The sequence below is a fragment of the Halichoerus grypus genome, chromosome 10 (genome assembly GCF_964656455.1).
Source record: "Halichoerus grypus chromosome 10, mHalGry1.hap1.1, whole genome shotgun sequence".
NCBI lineage: Eukaryota > Metazoa > Chordata > Mammalia > Carnivora > Phocidae > Halichoerus > Halichoerus grypus.
The window spans coordinates 95055435-95074954 of NC_135721.1; the positions used below are offsets into that span (position 1 = coordinate 95055435).

The following is a 19520-nucleotide window of genomic DNA, read 5'->3' on the forward strand; positions in this document are numbered from 1 at the left end:
GACTTTCGTAGCCCATCTCCCTCCTGATTCTTCTGTGTGACCCACGAGGCCTTGCACTGTGGAACTGAGCATGAAATATGTCCTGCTGGAACTGATGAAGGCTTCCTCAGAACAAGGCACACTCTTCTTTTTAGCCCAAAGGGATATTTTGGCCTCTTTAGCCAAAGGCCTCAGGCACCTTTCTGCCTTCAATGTGGCATTCATCACATATTTATTAACAAGTATTTCTATGCTGGCGCTATTCTAGGTGCTGAGGAGGCAACATGGAACAAAACAGCCAAAACCTTGACTTTCCTAATCTATATCATGCGAAAATAAATGCTTGATGAAAAATAAGGCAGGGCATAGGGATGGAGTGGGTCATGAGGGTGGGATGAAGGTTTACTATTTTATATGAGGTGCTCAGGGCCACCTTCTCTCGGGACGTTCGGAAGAGACCAGAAGGAAGTGAAGGGCGGGTCACATGGGTATGTGGAAGGATAAATCCCAAGCCAAGGAAGAGCCAGTGTGGAGGCACAGGGGGGCGCAGGCCTCCGGACTTGGGCAAGGAGGCTGGTGTGGCTGGACCAGTGAGCAGCGGACAGGCATGGTAAGGAGCGGACAGGGGCCTGGCAGGGGGCAGAGAACCTTGTGGATTTTACTCTGAATGAGATGGAAACTGGAGGGATATGAAAGGCTCTGACTTACGTTTTTAAAAGATGGCTGTGAATATGTTCACAAAAACATGGCTGGGAGGCAAGAACAAAGCAAGATCAGTGAGGTGGATACTGGAAGATTCCAGGTGGGAGATGATGCGGGCTTCAAGGTGGCAGCAGTGGGATGGTGAGAAGCCGTCAGAAAGGGATCTATTTGGAAGGCAGAGCTGACAACACTGCTGACGGACTGCATGTGGGGTATCGGTGGGGGGTTAGGGAGCCCAAGGTGCTGAGCCTGAAAACCTGGAATAGAGCCATTTGCTGAGATGGGGAAATGATGAGGAGCAGGACATGGAGGTTGTTTGGGACACGTTCAGTCTGTGATTCCCATGAGACTACGTGGACATACCACGAAAACCACTGGATATGCTACAGAGGCTGTGTTCAGGGGAGGGACCTCATCTGGAGACCATCCACACACACAAGGTATTTAAAGCAGCAGGGCTGGAGGAGTTCACCTAGCACAGGTATCAGTGGGAAGGAGAAGAGACCCAGGGACCAAGCCCCAAGGCACTCTGATGTTTAGGGATCAAGGAAATGAGAAGAAGCTAGCAAAGGAGGCTGAGAAGCCCCCAGTGAAGTAGGAGAAGCAAGAGAAAGTGTAGTCTTCACAGCTAAGTATTTGTAAGAAGGAAGGACAGGTACTGTGTTCAGATGCTGCTGGAAAATTGAAAGAGATGGGACCAAACACTGACCACCGGATTTGCCAACATGGAGGTCATGGGGACCTTGACAAGATCAGTACAGCAGGCAACACCTTCACGGGACTGAATATAGGAAAGAATGGAAGGCTCTGTTGTAAAGCCAAGTCGAGAAGGCAGGAGCTGGCAGCGGACGTGGGGTCAAGGTAGGTTCTCTAAAGATGGGCAATACTGCAGGATGATTGTGCCCTGGATGGAAATGACCCAAGGGGGGTGGTGGTGGGGGAAGACTTGATGATCCAGGACAGACAGGGGACAACTGCTGGAATAATGTCCTTGAGTATGCAAGCAAAGTCGGAATCTGCCGTACCAGCCGAGGGGTGGACCCCCTAGAGGAGTACGAATGCTTTATGCTTTGGGGCAGACGTGGGGCAGCACATGTGGACAGAGGTGCAGGTCTGGTGGTAGTTTTAAGTGGGGATTGATGGAAGTTCTTCGGATTCATTCTAGTTTCTCCGTGAAATAAGAAGTAAGGTCATCAACTGAGAGCGAGGAGGGTTTGGGAAGTCTGAGAAGGGAGGAATCCAAGTGAAATAATAATCGAAGGCATTTTTTTTGAAAGCCTATTAGTGGGTTGTGAAATCGATTTAGAAGGTTGCCACTGGAACATTTTAAGTAAATGAAACCGACAGGATCAGAGGGAAAGGGAAATATAGTAAGTGTTAGTTCCCCAAACTTTGTATCACTCCTATATATATATATATATATATATATATATATGGATGTGATTTAAAAAAAAAAAAAAAGTTTGTCAAAGACTGATCTGAGCAGGAGAGTGGATGGGTTAAGAAAAATGGAGCGTCCACATCCACATCCACCTGCCTGGTGCAGGCACTGACTAGGGAAGGTGTATCTCCGCCAAGGTTAGGTTCAGGCAGGGGAGTCTCCTGAGAGAGCAGGCAAGACAAAGAAGGTATATGCAAAGGAAAGGTTCTAATCCCAGACCATGGAATCCACGCTGGGAAGGAGGCAGATGCAGATAAGGGACAGTGACCAGGTTGCAGGGTAAATGGATTGTAGAGCCTGTTTGTGGGTGAACCAAAGCAACTCTGCAAGAGAAACAAGATTTCCTAATTCCTCCTCAAGACTAAGGGCAAGGCAAACTGTGCTCCCTCACCAACGTTCATTTGCAGAGATTTTCTGTTGAATGTTTTATCAGAAAATGTTTTATTGGTCAGAAGGCACTCTCCTTGCTTCTGTGGTAGGCTTTTCGTATGGTGTATAAAAATTTTGAAGTCAAATGGTATCGTATTTTGGTCAGTCTTCCCAGCATTCACCAAAAGAAAATTTCCCTCAAAGGCAGTTTTGTTACGTAAGTAATACTAAATCATACTGTTGTAAGGTACCTTCAGTTCAATCAGCCTTCAACAACTATTTTGCTATGTTTATCGATTTTTATCACTATTTCTAAAATGATGTTTATTTTATAAAAGCAATATTAATCCTTGAGAACTATGAAGTCTTGGTTCTTATACCAGGCTCTTTTCCCCTCTGGAACAACTGAGTACGGCTTTCCCCGAAGGCTTTAAGCCTTTCACACCTTCGTTATATACCGTCTTTCATGGGATGTGTAAAGAATTCCTCTATATTAAAGACCAGCTAAGACTCACAAGTTTACATGGATTCATGGTAAAATAGTAGCTAAAATGTTGCACTTTTGTGCTATTCATTTTCTTTCATCCTTACAGCTGATCACTTTTTCCTCTTGCAATTATGATTTTAATGGTTTCTTGATTCTTTTTTTTAAGATTTTATTTACTTATTTTGAGAGTGAGAGAGAGCAAGAGCAGAGGAGAGGGGCAGAGGAAGAGGGAGCAGGGAGCCCGATGCAGGACTTGATCCCAGCATCCTGGGATCATGACCTGAGCCAAAGGCAGACACTTAACTGACTGGGCCACCCAGGCACCCTGGTTTCTTGATTCTTACACTAAATGAAAAATGCCTTAGAAAAAACTAAAAGAGATTGATTTCTACCTTATATCAATCGTCCAAATTATACCTTATCATGATGTATCTCTTGAGATCCTGAACCATGATGCTTAAAATCTCAACAGATTCCACAGGGTCCTGCCATGTTATTCTGACTTCTCTGTCTCAACCATTATTCCAGGTGCTGCACGTTCAGAAGAGCAGATGCATGGAGTTCTCCTACTGGTGGGACATCACGGGAGGATCTGCATGTTAGATTGCAACTCCCTGGTAACAGTGTGCTTCTTCTCTGAGGCTGTCTGTGATTGGCTAGTTTGAAACAAATCACATATCCCATTGTCTTATGCCCTGCACCCACCAGAAATGGGAGGAGAGGATGATGGTGGCCATGGGGCAGAAAGGATGGAGGCAGGAGGTGCATATGCTCTCTGATGATTACATGTATTTATGGAGCAAGAATTTGACAAACGACTGGCCTGGACAGTGAGGGTGTTGGGTGCCATTTCCTGACATGATTAAGAAATTCTCCTTCAGATCTAAACGTTCTCTGGTTTCCTAGACCTATGGTTCTCGATGTCCTCCATCCTACACTTCCCCAGTCTTCAAGGAACCAGGAGCCAATGATTGTAGATACAATGAGCTAACTATGTCCAAGAAGGACATTTACATAGTTATAGGCATCCTGTGATTACATTGAGTATTTCTAATATGATCTGAGGACATAAACATCTGCAGTAAAACTGTGGGAAATAAACACAGCTGGGAAGCATCGAAGATGGTTTCTGGTGGGCCAGTGTGCCCACTCATGGGCCATGGAGGCATAAGCCTCATGGCAGAGGGTTAATAAGGAACTCTTGCTCTTCATACCATCACAAGAAATGAAGGGGGGCTAATTCTTCCCAACTGTCTGCCCTCCCCTGGCTGGGAGGTTGAGAACAAGCATCCCACATAGGGACAGATGCTGCTAGTGGTCTGCCCATGTGCCCTCAGACCCCTCTACCATTTTCCCTCCCTAGGCTAGCACCCATTTCTGTGGGAGGATGGCTTCAGGCTGATGGGACCTGCTCTGCCTTCATGCAGAGAGAGCTGAAGTGCAAGGGGCAGCCCTTGGCCAAAGACTGACCGATACAGGGGTAGAACTACTCCAGGCAGCTGGCCTCTGATCTAGCCACTCTGGTGGGCCCTACATAGTCTCCAGAACTTTCCCGTCCCCTTATTTCCTGTGAGACAAAGAAAGCTGAGATTCTCCTTAAATCAAAAATAGGGCGCAATTCCCCGCAGAGCCTGAGCATGGCTTTGTGACAAGACTGTGCGGATGATAGGTTTCCCTCCCCGACTCTCCCCGTGTCCCCAGTCTGATTCTTTAGGACATGAGACTGTCCTAAACTGTCCTCCACAGGTACCACACCCCCTCTCACCTCCCTCCGTGGACTGAAGCCGTGAGAGGGTCAAGACCACACCTTCCCTCTCTCCACACTCCCCAGAGCCCAAGCAGGAACCTCACATTCTAAGTGGAGCCATAATGATCAGGAGAGTTCTTTCTCCAAATGCACCTCCCTCCTCTTGATTCTCATTCTTTGCACGTGGCACTCTTCTACATGAAACCCACTGGTTACTAGCCATCACCAAATAACCCATCTGTCAGAGCTAATCCCTTCCACTGTGAATCCTTTTCTGACACCCAGGACAGGATAAAGTGCCCCTTCTGTATGCCACTGCAGCATGCTTGAATAGAAAGAGGTCACTGTGCCCTGTCCTGGCCCCTGCTCTTTGATATGACTCCAACCCTGGTAGGAAATTCAGTGAAAATTCAGTTTAAGAAAAAGGGATCGACCAAACCAACATTACAATATAGGTTACCTGTATCATTTACAATACCTTACAGCCCAAGGTCACCGTGTACACTGTTTAGGGAAAGACATTAGTCGAAAATATTAGGCATAAGGGGTATGAGATGTGCCCAGAGAAAGACTGTGTGTAATACCAAGTACGTGTTAAGTCTCTGTCAGGACGGGAATCCCAGAATACAGAGAGAATGGGTGGGGGGCCCCAAGGACAGATGGCCAGGGGAGGGCTCCCACCCTGGGGGAGGGACAAAGAGCTGTCAGGTCTGACTGCAACTTCATATATCAGACCTCATTCTAGTGAGGGGTGAGAAGCTTTGAGGAAAGCACCTTCATCAACTTTGTGGGGCCCTTCCTGTCTGCTCATCTCATTGGTTCCTCCCTCCCTCCCTTTCTTCCTCCCACCTTCTGCTCCATTGCTCAGAAGCCACAAAACAGGAGTGGAATCTCTTCCTTCAGGGTGCTGATCCAGAGGAGCCTCTGAAATACACCCCCCACCACCCTTGTGTTTGTTTAATAAAGACTTGATAAAAAAAGAAAACACCTTCTTTAAAAAGACAGAGCATCTGTCTTTGTTCTCATTCAGACCCCTAAACTGCCAGGGCAAAAACAATCACAAAGGAAAATAACAAAGCACTTTAATTAGCAGTTTTCAGGGTCAAATTTGGCACAAGTCTGTCTCCTGAGTCAGGCACTGACTACACTGTCCCCTCCTCGCTAGCATCACTAAGCATCCCTGACAGGCGGGAGGGCCCGGGAGGCAGGAATTACAGAGGGACACCTGCACTGGTCAGATCTCAGATCCCAAGGGAACCATGGAGTCCGGGAAGTCAGCCAGGACCCCATACCTGCCAGCAGCACCGAAACCAGAAGCCAGCGTGGCCTGAATATACACACTCAATGTCTACAGGTTGCGTTCAGTTGGCCATTTACTAGAAGAGGAGCAAAAACGATCACGTCTTCCCAAATCAGTGTGCAGGCTTAGTATAATTCCAGACAAACCCCATGGAATACAGTTTGCCTGGAAGAATTAATGGTGGACATTGCCAAGAGAATTTGGAAAAAAGAGAAAGAAAGATAAAGGTGCAGTAGGACTTGCCTGCCAAACGGCACAGATTACAGAGCCGAGGAGAGGTGAATCTAGTCACCAAATGATGCTCGGTAAACTATTGGGGGGAAAAAGAGTTCACTTGATTCTTACTTCATAAACCACATGCCAAAGGATTATAGAAATCTGTAAAATGGAGACCACTGAAGTTAGAAGGAAATATAAACAGTGAGTTGTTTGAGGATGCAGAAAGGATTTCTGGGCACGAGAGCCGTTAAAGGAACCCAAAGGAAAAGTCCAAGCATTTGACTCTACAAAATGCTGAAGCTTTTTGTAGGACAAAAAGTCACAAACACTCCATAGTTAGACGAGAAAAGTCCGGATAGTGGGATGAGGGGTGTTGTTTAGATGCCACGTCACCCTCGCACCACATGTTGAAGTGGCAAAACCTAGGCTGGTCTTCCAAGACACAGCAGCTGGTTTCACCCAGCAGGGCGGTGGGACATCTTGGCTCACTTCCAGGGACTCAAAGGTTCATGGGCAATCCCACCCATGAAGGTGTCCTTTGCTTACCACACAGGAGAAACACCTGCCTCCATTCATTTTTAAGTATTCTTGTAATCGAACTGGAGTTAAATGCAAGGGGGTTAAAAATTCTGGTGATTTCATCAATTTAAAAAAAAAATGTCTTATAAAGCAAATAAAGTTCATTTCACCTCCTATTTAAACTAGCTAATTGGATTTTGGTACTTTGTATTTCTGACCTAGAACACGATATCGTATATGTGAAAACCAAAGTGTCCATTTATGTCATTTATTGTGTTAACCTACTCAATTAAAATAGTTAATTCATTAAAAATGCTAAAATAAAAATGTTTCCACCAAGTTTGATTTATGAAATACTCCACTTTTGAGAATTTCAGGGGAGTGAGGGCTTATAGGTTAATATCTCCATTTACTATCATTTGACCACATGTCATGATCAAATAAAAATGAGAAATAAGCTCACAGCAGTAATTAAAATACCTCCTGAATTTATTTCTCATTTGGACACTAATGAAGCACAGCAACATCATCTGAAACACTCTTATAGATGGTTTCAAAATACAAATCAGTGTAGCTTTATAACCTTTCCTACAACTTTTGGGAGAATTTAAAGTTACTCAGAGGGGGGTCCTTGCCACCAAAGATTCTTTATCAGAATAAGACATGTCCCACAGGATGGAGTATCTATAGCCTTATCCACACAACCCCCTTGCCATATCCAACTTTATTTTCTGATTTTCACAAAATTAAAAAAACAAAATGACTCTGTTTAGGCTTTTGCCAAACCATTAACAAGTTCAAAAACTGTTTCTACCACAAAAAGCAATGTCATTTAATCAGGCATTCATTCAAAATAATAATGCTTTTGAGTTGGTTTGCTAGCAGCTGCATTAACTTGTGTGGTTCTATTCGCAGTCTCAGCTGCCACTCCACACTTCTCAGGGATGATATTAAAAATACTTAACGACATGGGATAGACTGGGCCCCGATCAATCACAACAGATGCTGGCCACAAACTCGCAGCTTAAAAACTCTGGATTGTCTGGCTCTCTGGTGCAGGTTCTTCCTCTTCATCCCCATCCCTGACTTCACAAACTCCATCCCTGCTCCTGGATGTGGGCTTCCAGGTTCTGCTTTGACCCCTTTCTGCTGGGCCTGTGGTCTCTCTGTGGGTAAATTCATCAGCTCCCATGTTTCAGTCCCCACCATGCCCCAATGACTCTGTTTGTCCAGCTGCTTATTGAAAATTTCTATCTGGGTAACATACAGGACTTTTGTAGGGGCCAAGGGAGGGCCACCAGGCATGAAGATTATTTTGACGTCAAAGCAATCAAAACCCAGCGGATTTGGGAAAACTGCCTGCAGGTACCAGAGATGCCTCTGTACCTAAGAAACTTACCTGCATAATAGGGCAACCTCAGACCCTCCTATCCCTCTCCTTAGCCTCATGTTGCCTGTCTTGGGAATCTCATGTCTGTGTGGATTCCCTGTACATATGTAATTAAATTTTATTTTCTCCTGTTAATCTGGCTCACAAGAACCCCATCTATTTGATTCTTAGTCCTGCTAGAGGGATCTTGAAGGGCAGAGTAAATTCTTCCTCCACAACACTTTTAAACTCACAATATTTAAAAAACAAAAAACAACACACTCACTATTTCCCTCCCACTTTCTTCCTTGGTCCCAAATGCAGGAGGGCATGCACACAAACACACACACACACACACACACACACCCCTGATAGGTCCATTTTTCTCAAAACACACCTTTCCTTGACTTCTGTGATACCACCCTAATCAATACAGATCAGTACAGATCCCAGAGACTACTTCCTTTCCATGCTTTGGAAACATCTGTGAAACAAATCTTGAGATAAGTTCAATCAGCACTGGAGACCCTTGAATATCTGCTTGCAGCCGCGCCCCCTCTGATGATGGTGTCACCTTTCCCGAGGTTCCTCAGTGAGCCCTGCTAGCCCGCCACTCTCCCCTGAAACCCTGAAATATGAACCCTGGCTTCCCCTGTTCACCTCCTCCCTTTAGTGCAAACAAGGCTGAACATCCAGGGTTACCCCTCGTGACAACTGCGGAATTGCTGGTTGCTGGCAAACTCTTTCTTAAAAACACCAGATTCCAAACAATGGGTGCTTGCGAGCTGGTGGCTCCCATCAGCAGCTACCTTTTCATGAGTAAATGTAGACATCCTACAGAAGCCACACTGCCAGGTCCCAGGGAGAGAGGAAGTGAGACAACTGAAAACCCTGGCTGCACCTTCCCACTCCGTGGAGGTGATCAAGCAAGATGTGTCTCGGCTCCAGATCCCTATGCTGCCATTCCACACACAAGCCGCGTTGGAGGCACGCTCGCTCAGGCAAAGCTGGTTGACATCTGCCGGCTTCTAAGCAGCATGAAGACACGCTCCCCAGAGCCTGTTTGCATTGTTTATTTGACTCCTTCGGCTCCCTCAGATCTGACCAAACCCTGGAGAACGGACTCCTGTCAATCAGGCGCACAGCAGCTGCAAACTAATACCTCACAAGGGGTGGGGCTGGGGGGGGGGGTATGATTACTGAGCCTTTTTAATGTCCAGAATATAGATGTTTTGCTATCCGAAGCACCAAGGCTCCCTGGAAACTGCCTAGATGTCAGAAGGTGAACTAAAAAAGCATTTGGGGTCAACTAAACATTTTCCAAAGTGGACTCCTTGGAACACTGGATCCTAAACATGTTTCATGAGAAAGAATGTTCTGTGGCCAAATGAAATTGGCAAACAGTCGATATTATGGTGTCATCCTTAAGAGTCCCAGGTCTAGTCCCTCGTCCCCTAGACCCAGGCACTAAAAAGTCCTGCAGAGGAAACCCTGCTTAACATTAGCATTTTCCTAATGTGTTCTAGCATTCTATCACTGTAACTCTTTAGGAATCTCTTTTTTTTTTTTTTTTTTAAGAGAACGAGTGAGAGCACATGAGCAGGGAGGGGCAGAGGGAGAGAGAGAATCTTAAGCAGGCTCCACGCCCAGTGCAGAGCCCCAGTAGGGGCTTAATCTCAAGACCCTGAGATCATGACCTGAGCTGAAATCAAAAGTCATACACTTAACCGACTGAGCCACCCAGGTGCCTGTCTGTCTGTCTGTCTGTCTATCTATCTATCTATCGTAATTCTTTAGTAAAGTTGTACCCTAAACACAACTTGATTAAATTCTGCTCTCGACAGACACTGCCTGGGGTGTACCTCTGAGCACAACCACCTCTAGCAAGTCAGCTGTGGTTCAGCGAGATGCCCTACTGGGCCTGGAGCCCTGGTCCCAGCTTTGGTGCTTTGACCTCTCCAGGCCTCTGTTTTCTCACCTAACAAATGGAATTAATAGTACTATGGTGAAAAACAACTGAGGTGTTATCTGTAAAAGCATTTCGCAACGTGCTATAAAAATATGATCAATGTGCTAAGGATGGACTTCTTGCTGTGCATTTACCAAGGGATACTTTTGTTCATTATTTTCAACACCCGCTCCTTGGTGTTGGAGGCAGGGAGGAGGAGCTAGGATCTGGCTTTTGACCTTGTTGACAGTGGGCAAGTGGGGTCTCCTGCATACCGCTCCTGAGTGCTACCCAAGGAACTGTGGTGGCGCTGAGGGGGTGTCTTATCAGGGAAAGGAGGGGGGACGTCAGGAAACCTTCCCAGCGGAAACCATCAGAATCTTGATGATTCTGATGATGATTCTGATGATTCAGAATCTTGATCCATTCCGAGGGCTGGATGTACACGGGGAGTGGGACATAATACCCAGATGACATAACGTGGGGAGTATGTGGGGAGAAGAATGGGCCCCATTAAGGCTGACCTCCCAGTGCTGCATGCCCTCACACAGAAGAGAAATAAGCTATCTGTCTCCTCTAAGCAAAGGAAGAGGATCCAGCCCAGTAAAGAGGTTGATTCTGGAGAAATGAACTCCTCTTTGAAGTGGGTAGTGGCCCTTGACTTCAGAGAAGGGGAGGAGAGGCCTTATGTGGGGATAGAAGGGCTGCTGGGAAGCTCTCTCTAGCAAACAAGCACATACCAGAGCCCTAGAGGGAGTCAAGCTCCTCCCTGCTGCCCCTGTGAGGGGTTCAAGTGTGGGTTATTTTAGGTCTCCTTCTCTACTTAGCTAACCTGTCTGCAGAATGCCACCAAAGGAGGTCCTGGTAGCAGGTTGCTCTACTCTCATGCCCTCAGCCTCCAACTGCTGAGAGCAGTCCCTAAACCCCGCAATTCCTGTCAACCACCAGCTGCCTTCTCCAGTCCCAAATGCAAGGACTCCTTACTGTTCCAGGCCCCACCCAATCCCTGATCCCTGACGCCCTCTATGGAGCTATTCCAGTACCCCAGCACAGGGAATTGAAGGGTGTTCTAGAAACATACTGGAACCTGAGGCCAAAAGGAAAATGCATACATGTCTGCACACCTATCAAAATACTATCCCATACTTGAACTACGTAAAAAGTTAATAAAAAGCTGTACAGTCAAAAAAATAATAATAATAAAGACTATATATAAAGCCAGCATTGCCTAATCTGCGGCAGGCCATTGTCAACCCTCATTAACCCCCTGGTGGGGACCAGACAAACAGGGTGATTGGAAACCACTTGTCTCCATTGCACAATAATGCAGGGGCATAACAAAAGCTGTCTTTATTTAAAATTTGGTATTTTGTTCACGTGGATTTTTTACATTAAATTTTATTTTTTAAAATACTGCCTTAAAATACCATGTTAATTGCCGAGTACTGCCAAGTGTTTATTTTTGCTCAATATTGACAAAGTCCTGTTGCTGGAAGAGTGCTCTGAGGTTTCCTTATTGATGACAGCACGTTCCTAAGAAACCCCAATGTTCCGGAAACCATCAGGCCTGCAAGAAAGTACGATTCCACTGTATGCCCGGTTTGTGTGCAGCCTTCTCTGCTGAATTAGGAAAACCCAAAGGGTTCGAGATCTCTGCGAAGAAAGGCGCCTCTTAGGGCCCAAGGGACCGGGTCTTGCCCTGTATTTCTTGGCAACAAATCACAGGCTTTAAAGCAGAATTCTGCAAATTCTGCTGTCCCCCGACCGTGGAGGGGGCCCAGTGACGGGTGGGCGGACGCCTTGCTGGTGGAAGCCGAGGCCAAGGGTGGAGGCCGAGCCCAGAAGGGGGCGGGGAGGCCTGAGGATGGGCAAGTGGCCCCGTCCCTTCCCGGCAGGAACCCCGGGCTCCTCCTCCTCCTGCTGTGTAGCCATCAATCCCCGCGACAGCCCAGCGCCCCCAGGTCGGACTCATGGACCCTGCCGGGGCGGGGCGGGGGGGGGGTAGGAGGAAGCCTCGGACCCGGGCGTCTGCCCGGTGCACTGACTGGGCGCACGGACCCGGGCGGAGCTGGGCACCCGGGCTGTGAGACCCTCGGCCCGGCCCGCGCTCCCAGGCACGAGGCGCACTTGACACCCCATAGGCGGCCCCCGCAGGTAGAACTCGACAAAGGTCCCTCCCCCTCCTCCCGCGTGCACGCACACACCCGGCACCTGGAGCCACCGCGCCCGCACCCTCCGGCTGCTCCTCACTCCACCCCCGCAGAGGTCGGCTGAGGATACTCCATGACCCGGCCGTGACCAGCGATCGCCCCGCCGTCGCCCCAGGGCACCCTGGTCCTGTCCAGGCGTCGCACTCCCCGGCGCCCCCCCACCCTTTCCCACAGCCCCCCGAAGACACTCGCTCGCTCTCTCCCTCCAGGTCCCCTCCGAAGGGGAAGACAGTGCGAGCAGCAGCACCCCGCGCCTCGAACCCCGCGCAGCCCCCGCCCGCGCCCCGGAGCCTCCCCGGGTGCTGGGTGCCAACACCAGGGGTGGGGTCTCCGCGGCCGCCGCCCCTTACCTCGCGCAGGCCCTCCCCGCAGGTCTTGGAGGCGGGGGCGAGCGGTGGCCCCGCGGACTAGCGCGGGGCTGGGTTTCCCCGCCGGGGCGGAGCGGGAGGAGGAGGAAGAGGAGCTGGCGAGGGGCGGGGAGGGGGAGGGGAGGGGAGGGACGGGCTTTGTGTCTGCCTCCGGCCCTCCCTCGGCTCCGGCGCTGGCCATCCCCCTCCTCCAGCCACCCTCCGACGCCCGGGGAGGGGAGGGGGCGGGGCGGGGGTGAGGCGAGGGGGTGAGGAAGGCGCCTGCGCGACCCGGGGTCCCACCGCCCCCTGCCCTCGTGCGCTCCCCCCTCCGCCTCTCGGGACGTGCAGCCGAGGCGCCTGTGGGTGACCGGGAACCCTGGCTGCAACCAGGCGAAGCCGGGGACCGAGAAAGTTGATCTAACCCGGAGCAAACTTGGCTGGAGCAGCTCCTGACGCGCCTTGGCGCCGCCGCCCGGCTCTTCTGCGCTCCCCGGGGAGGACCCGAGTTTTGTTCTTGGAGATTCTTCTCTATCTCCTTTCTTTGCACTCACTGCTGAGCCGGGCAACCGCGCGCGCACCTCTCCCCCGGGCCAGCCCCGCCGCCTGGCAGCAGACCCCGGGATCAGCCGAGGGGGCTGGGAAGCCTCTGTAGGGGAGGCCTGGGTGGGCTTCTGCCCTTTGTTCCGGGCTCCGAGGCGCTCCAGGGCCCGGCGGTTGCCGGGCTCCCGCTGGGGGATGTTTTGCTGCACCCCGCTGGGAAGCGGGCGGCCGGGGTCGGTTTCTGAGTGTGCAGAGCTGCCCAGCCCCACCCGGACCCCAGGGAGCCAGAGCAGCTGGGAGGCAGGATGTGGTTTAAGGCCTAGGTGATGAGGGAGCAGAAGGCAAGCTGAGGATAAAGCACAAGCTGACATCCTGCAAACATTTCCCCCCCTCCCCAGGTGGGATACTTGTGACAGTCCCCAGGCATTCTTGGCTGCCCTATAACTAAGAAAAGGGAAAAACAAATGGTTAACTGATAAAGATCACAGTCCTGCAGGACTTGAGTCTCCATCAGTGCACCAGTGTCTTAGTGATAGACAAGGAAAAAGCATTCTTATCGGTAGCCTAACTTTCAGAGACCCATAACTCAACTTCCTGGAGCCCTAACATCACCCTCCCCTCCATAGTGATGTGGAAAACAGACAGAAGGGAAAGTAAAATTAAATTTCTTAATGACCTGCAGCCCACCAACAAGGACCTGAGATAGGCAGAGTATAACATTCCTCCAGGAAGCTCCCAACCACCTTAATGTTAGCACCTTACTAGCAGGAGAAACAACTTTAGCTTGACAATAGCCAGGCCTCCAGCATCCTGGGAGTCTTCTTTAGCATATGAAAGTCCTTTTGGCCACCTCCCTTTGTCCTCACCTCCCTCCACTCCCAAGTATATAATCAGCCCCTCCTCACAACCCCTGTGCAGCGGCTCTTTCTGAGCACCAATCCTGTCCCGGTGCTTTAATAAAATCATCTTTTTGCACCAGAGACATCTCAGGAATTCTTTCCTGGCCGTCAGCTCCAGACCTCACCAACATTCCACAACTACATCGGACGGGCGGGGAGCTGGGAGCTGCAGTCTTTTCTTCGGAGCCAGGCCGGTCCCTGGTGAGCTGCTGTGTTTTCCCACTCCCCTGCCAAGGAGAACACCTTTGGGGAGAAATTGCTAACGGTGTGAGAGTTACCAAAGTAGCCAGAGACGCAGAAGGAGCCTCAGACACCTGTTTGGGACAGAAGCAGAAAAAGGGAACAAAGTCCTTATTTTTATTCTGGTTCTGCCTTAGACCAGTCACCAGAGAGGAGAATCGCATTGGCATTGGTTCTTGTGATTCCTGCCTTGTAAAATCCCCAAGATTTCTCTTTCATAATCAGCTCAGTCCCCAGGAAGTCATAATCCACTGTACTTATCTTAATGTTCCAAGTCACCAATTCAATACTTAACTGAGCATCTGATAATGCGCCGAGCACTGCTCTACTGCTTGGGATGCCCTGGGGAACAAAACAGATCTCCCTGCCCTGTTGGAGCCGACATTCTGGGAAGCATGAGCTGGAGACAGGGTAAGCTGTGAACATCACTAAGTCAGTTCCCTAGAGTGTTAGAAGAGGTCAGCAGTAGGGAAAAAAAGGAAAAGGAAAATAAGCAGGCTGAGGAGTGCCGGTGTCTGGTGCAGAGGGTAGAACTGAATGTGTGGGGTGGTCAGAGTAGGCCTGGTTAATAAGATAGGATTTGAGCAGGGACCTGGACGAGGCGAGGTAGGAGTACATACCTGGGATGAGCATTAAGGTCAAAGGCTCTGAGGTGGTAGGTGGAAGCTCCTGAGAGTCTGAGCAGGGGGTGGCTCGATCTGATCTTTATTGCTGAAAGATTAGTCTGATGCCATAGGGAGAGCCGGCTGTGCAGGCAAAGTTAAAACAAGTTAGGAGCTACTGACATGGTCCTGCTGGAGAGGGAGGTTGCACAGAGCAGGGTCATGGCAGTGCACGTAGAGAGAAGTAGCTGGATCCTTATTTATTTTGAAGGTAGGACTGTCAGGAATTCCTAAGAGGTTGAATACATTGGTAAAACAAAGAGGTGGAATGAGGCAGACCTAGCTCCGTATCCTTCGCTCTTCTGTCCCTTCTGCCCCAGAAAGATTCCATTTTATATACAAAGCTCCTGCAGTAACTGTTGAAGGTGTATGTCTTCTGCTCCTTTCCTCCCGTTCCTTCCCCCTTTTCCTCTTTTCATTCACCCTCTTGAAAACTTCCTTCATCTTGTGGACATTGCCCCATGGATGGCGCCACAGGCTCAATCTGTTTTAAAACTTGGAGCTCATTTGGCTCCGTCCTCCCTCAGGAAAACCTCTCTTTTTACTGTAGAGATGGATTTGGAGATTATTCACCTGAAACTCTCTACTGGGGGGCACCTGGGTGGCTCAGTCCGTTAAGCGTCCAACTCTTGATCTCGGCTCAGGGGCTCAGGTCATGATCTCAGCGTCATGAGACTGAGCCCCGTACCCAGCTCCTCCTCCCTGGACTTGGAGCCTGCTTAAGATTCTCTCTCCCTCTGCTCCAGGCCCATGTGCGCATGGGCGTATTCTGTCTCTCTAAAACAAAACAAGAACCTATCTACTGAGTAGCTACTATGTTTCAAGCACTATTGTAGGCAGTGGGGCTAGAGTAAACCAAACAGACAAAATGCTGTGCTCTCATGGAACTCCCATTCTAATGCTGAGACAGAGGCAATAAACCAGGCAAGGAAAATATGTAGCAAGGTTGATGATACCTGCCATGGAGAAAAATTAGCCCAAGAACAGAAAGAGGGTGGTGGGGAGGCTACAATTTAAAACAGGTTGTCAGAGAAAACTCTAAGAAAACAACAACAACATTAAAATAACAAACATCAGGGGCGCCTGGGTGGCTCAGTAGGTTAAGCATCTCCCTTCAGCTCAGGTTATGATCTCAGGTTCCCAGGATCAAGCACTGTGTTGGGCTCTCTGCTCAGCGGAGAGTCTGCTTCTCCCTTTCCTTCTGCCCCTCCCCCCCACTTGTGCTTGAGCACACGCACACACTCTCTCTCTCTCCTAGATAAATAAATAAACTCTTTAAAAACAACAACAACAAACTTTGGACCCTCTCATGGACTTACCTCACATTTGGCAGGTTTGACGTCCTACCCAGGTCCCTTGGGATTGAAGTGACCACTCCGGTCAGCTGCAGAGATCACAAGTGCTCTGGGCTCACTTTGGTCAGCTGAGGACCAGCTAGCCAAGAAAATGTCACTTGTAATGAAGTTATTTCTCCTCTAAAGTAAACCCAGCAGCATTGCTTCTGAAAGCATTGCCCAGAGCTGGCAACTCAGCAATTTCTCTTCTCTGTTGTAGAAGTAGAGGTTTCTTATGCACAGAAAATGACTTGAAAAGATCACTTTTGTACCCCAGGGTCTGAGCTATAGAATAATCATCATAATAATGATGGCAATTCTTTATTCATGGGTCTGCATTGGTATGGGGTGACATTACCTTGGTCCATCCCCAAGGCCACCCTGGGAGACAAAGAGTATCCATGGAGGGGTGCCTGGCTGGCTCAGTAGGTAGAGGGTTCAACTCTTGATCTTGAATTGTAAGTTCGAGCCCCATATTGGGTATAGAGATGACTCGAAAATAAAATCTTTAAAAAGAAAATAAAAAGAGAGTATCCGTAAATAGTTAACCAATTCCTAGTGTTAGGAATTATCTAGTAGTTAGATGGTAGTTAGAAATTTCCTTTCCAAAGATGCAGTTCACGTAAAGAGAGGTGGTGCTTCACAGAAGGGGGTATTTGGCAGGGATACATATTTTATTTATATTTTTACTTATATCTTTATTTAAATCTAAAAGAAATGGCACCTGGGTGGCTCAGTCGGTTGAGCGTCTACCTTCAGCTCAGGTCTTGATCCCAGGGTCCTGGGATCAAGCCCTGCATTGGGCTCCCTGCTCAGTGGGGAGTCTGCTTCTCCCTCTCTCTCTGCCCCTCCCCTTGCCCACACTCGCTCTCTCTTTCCCAAATAAATAAAATCTTAAAAAAGAAAAATCTAAAAGAAGTCAGTGATTGCCTCTGGAGTGTGGGATTATTGAGACTTAAACTTTTCAAGTTGTATGTTTATGAACTGTCTGAATATTTAAAATGGTGTATTACTTTGTTAATCAAAAAAGCATTAATTTTATATATAAAATTGGATACCCAGAGAATTAGAAGCACAAGTGTAAAGGTGAACTTACATATAATTACCTGATATTTTAATTTTTCCTTTGACATTATTTAGACCATTTAAAAATGTCCGAGTATTGAGGTTTATTTTTATTCTTTAAATTTTTGCTATTAATTTCCAGATTTATTGCATTGTGGACAAAGAATGTAGCTTCTATAATTTCTGCTCTTTGAAATTAATAGAGGCTTTGTGACCTAGTACATGATACATTTTGAAAAATATTTTTATATTTATCAGAAAAGAAGGCATATTAAACACCCCCATAACCCAGTTCCACAATTAGCATATAGCAGGTGTTCAAAAACTATTTTGGAACTGAACACCAATTAATCAAATGTCAATTCATCTTTTACATTTATTCTAATTCACGATGTCGTTTATTTTTACTATTTTATTTGCCAGTCTCCTAATTTATATCCTGCTTTCTTCCCTCCTCCCCTTCTGGAATATAATGGACTTAGGGCAGATGTATTAAGATCTTCCATTTCGGGCGCCTGGGTGGCTCAGTTGATTAAGCATCTGACTCTTGATTTCTGCTCAGGTCATGATCTTTGGGTCATGAGATCAAGCCCTGCATTGTGTTCCGTGCTCAGTTCAGAGTCTGCTTTAGATTCCCTCTTTCTCTCTCTAAAATAAATAAATACAATCTAAAAAAAAAAATAAACAACTTCCATTTCAACTGGAGTTCTGATATTTTTCTTAGAATTTACAATTCTATTTACATTTACAATATAACTGTACAGTCTATTACAATTTACAGTTATTTGTATTCTAGCATTTTCATGCTGTCGCCCAGTACCTAAATACTATTACTATAATTTCACCCTGGATCGTGTAGTTTATTATAAACCTCCTTTGCCCCATTCAGTGTGTTTACCTTGATTCATTCAGAAATTCCTATCATGACCTCTGCTTTCTTTGTGTTTGCCTTCAACCAATGCATTTTTATCTATCCTGTATTGTAAACCTTTCTTCATCATTTTATTGTAGATGAGTTCTTTTGGAACAATGTATACCATAATTGAATTTTATCTTTAAACCCATCTGGTAAATTTGCTCTAATTTTTGTACCTTGTTTTATGCTTTTGAGGTTTTATAAAACCCTGCCATTTCCTAAGTTCTATGCTTTTTGGTTAAAAGAACTGAACTTTATATCTTTATATAGTCTTCCCTCATTAAAAAAACAAAAACAAAACCCACCATAGTGGTTCATTCACTCTTTATTCAACACATAAGTCTTGATTATTTACTGGGTGGCAGGTACTCAAGGTGCTTGCCATCTAATGGAGGGGGGACAAACAATAAACATACAAACACATAGAAATGAAGGTATACAGGGCAGGATGTGGGCCATAAAAACCTGTATTGTGAGAGTAGCTCAAGGACTTACATTGTTTGGGTGATCAGAGAAGACCTCCCTGCCAAGGTTACATTTAAGCTGAGACAAATGACAAAAGAGGGACCCAGTCAGGTGAATTTCTGGGGAAGAATGTTCCAGTCTAAACGGAAGGAACAGCCAGAACCAAGGCCCTAAGGTGAGCTTCAAGGAGCAGAGAGTAAAGGGTTTTCGAGAAGTGAGGAGTTTTCAAGAAGGCTGGAGTGAGGGGTTTAGGGACAGTTTGGGAGGGTTTCAAATGGGAATGGCTGGATCTGGTTTCCATTTTTAAATGACCACAAAGGCATCCATAGGGAGCAGGGATGGAAGGGAGGAGACAGCAATGAATGGAAGGAGACAAGTGAGGTAGCTCAGCAGGTCCTGGGCAAGGTGTCGTGGAGAATGTGGAGATGGTGACTGGGTAGGGGCTGGGACAGAGGTAAGCAGGTGGATTTCCGGTAAGCTACTGAAAGGGGTTCAGAACACGTCACTCCAAATATGTCCATTTGACATACTGACTAATTTGAGCTAAAGGCACCTGAAAGCCAAAGGGGCAAGAAGGGTGCTCTGACCTCCCCTTTTTTTCCTGAAAACAGGACACAGAACTCCCATGTGAAAGCTGCCCTCCCTGTACCAGGAGGAAAGGAACACTGTCATCAGCAGAGATGGGGAGTCGAGGCCAAGAAGAGTCTGGACAGACCCACCTTGTGAAAACAGCCTTCTCCTCCTTTTCACTCCCCTATA

The 19520-nt window shown here is 47.6% G+C and overlaps 1 protein-coding gene across 2 annotated transcripts in view; it reads right to left on the bottom strand.

The window, feature by feature from the left end:
• RIN2 (Ras and Rab interactor 2) overlaps positions 1-12742 on the bottom strand; it is a 235391-nt gene extending 222649 nt beyond the window's left edge. The window contains exon 1 of one of the 2 annotated variants that reach the window (XM_078056864.1): positions 12641-12742. The gene's annotated coding sequence lies outside the window, so the exon portion shown is untranslated. The remainder of the gene's footprint in view (positions 1-12640) is intronic. The other variant, XM_036085384.2, reaches the window with a different exon arrangement.
• Between the last annotated feature and the right edge of the window lie 6778 nt (positions 12743-19520).